Source organism: Pundamilia nyererei, unplaced genomic scaffold (genome assembly GCF_000239375.1).
Source record: "Pundamilia nyererei isolate P.nyererei 1_Seehausen unplaced genomic scaffold, PunNye1.0 scaffold04742, whole genome shotgun sequence".
Lineage (NCBI taxonomy): Eukaryota > Metazoa > Chordata > Actinopteri > Cichliformes > Cichlidae > Pundamilia > Pundamilia nyererei.
Genome location: NW_005192143.1, coordinates 1 through 1,631, shown reverse-complemented (window position 1 = coordinate 1,631; position 1,631 = coordinate 1). Strand labels below are relative to the sequence as shown.

Here is a 1,631-nt window from a genome sequence, read left to right as displayed (position 1 = left end):
TACGACCTTTCCCATGCTCCCAGGATGTGGGGGTGAACGCCAGAACACCCTAGAATGTTACAGACCTCCTAGGATGAGACATTCTTTCAATATGCCACCAATTATATACTTCTACACACAAATAATTACATGCAGCATTCTACCATATGCAAACTTACATCATTAAAAGATTATACTGACTACTAAGTACAATTTTCCATTGACAATGATCAAAATAATATTACTGTCTGCAGAGAATCCATGAGGTGGGAGTACAACTTGCCAGTAGACCTGTTCATGTCTGTGACTGGTTACATGCTGCCAACACCAGATCATGCATGTGGAAGCACAAGCTAGATTTGGAAACCTCAGGTTTAGTTTCAGAACAGAACAGAGCACTATGCAGGTCTGCCTTTTTCTGGTCTCTATGTGATAAGGAAGTTAAACACAGCCTAAACAACTGCAACACTGGAACTTAAATAACTGCAACAAACTGACAAGTTGTGCAGCCATATACCCAAAGATCCAGGTTTCTCTACTGCAGTCATTATAGCATCAAGACTGAAAAGCTCAACTGTGCTCTTGCTTATGCCTCACACCAGGAGTAAATCTTTTCACTTTATAATACCACTCCGAGACCATTATAGGACAAGATGTTATGCAACTAAGAAGTATACAATTAGAGAAAGTCACAAAAACAATTCAGATTATGTCCTTTCACAAATACATGATATACGTTACATAGGTCAACAAATGAAAACAGAAACACAAGTTCAATTTATTGTTTCTCTTACAATTTTCTGAAGCTCATCATTTACTCCTGTGATTTATCTTTTCTGAGTTCTCTATTCTTGCAGCAAATCCAGCTTCTTGTCTATGTAAGCTCCAGTTTTTTTTAACATGTGAAAGGTAATTTCAACTATTTCCTCCAGTGGAGGAAAAAAAGGATATGATGATATCATTGCTTCTTTCAATTGAGGCATAAGTTCCTTCATTTTTTCATTGTATTGTTTTGAGAAGGTTGTGATTTTGTATCTGGATTCTCCCTAAAGGAGAAAAATAAAACTTTTCACATATAGTATTTCTACTCATATTATAGACTTTCTGAGAACAAACTGGAGACTGACTGACCCACCTTCAGTCTCTCTTCCTGTTCTATCGCTGTTTGAAGGGTTTCCTTGAATATTTCCTGAAAGGAAAGGAACAGAACATAGTGAGTGTGTTACAGAATATAAACAGTAGCATATAAAAATCAAACAGGAAGGTCATATTTATGTTACAAAATATATTTTTTTAAATATTAAGAAATTGGTCAATTTTAATTTACCAGTTTTTCGTTGCTATCCAGTGAATTTGCGAGATCAAATATTTTTGTGATTGCAGCTCTTCTATACAAGCCATCTTCCTAATGGAAAAAAATGGTACAATTCAATTTACTACACAATACTGAGTAGTGTAGTAAGTACAGGCAAATACTGTACTTGTATGACTTTTGCACAATCTGATATTACTGTGTTGTCGTTGCAACATATATTTGTCCAGGACCAACATTGCAACTGACCAATGGCATTGTCTGAGCATTCAGTTAGCCAAGAAGATAATGGTAAGGGTAAAGGTAGGTAAAAATAAAATTTATCATAAGCAAAAAAAAC

General features: G+C 35.4%; 1 long non-coding RNA gene across 1 annotated transcript; it reads right to left on the bottom strand.

Annotated features, from left to right (window-relative positions):
* Positions 1-949: 949 nt before the first annotated feature.
* On the bottom strand, positions 950-1,370 carry LOC102200843 (uncharacterized). The gene is made up of 3 exons (XR_312635.1): positions 1,307-1,370; positions 1,115-1,168; positions 950-1,025 (listed from the first exon to the last, which is right to left on the bottom strand). It is a non-coding gene; the product is annotated as an uncharacterized LOC102200843 (long non-coding RNA).
* Between the last annotated feature and the right edge of the window lie 261 nt (positions 1,371-1,631).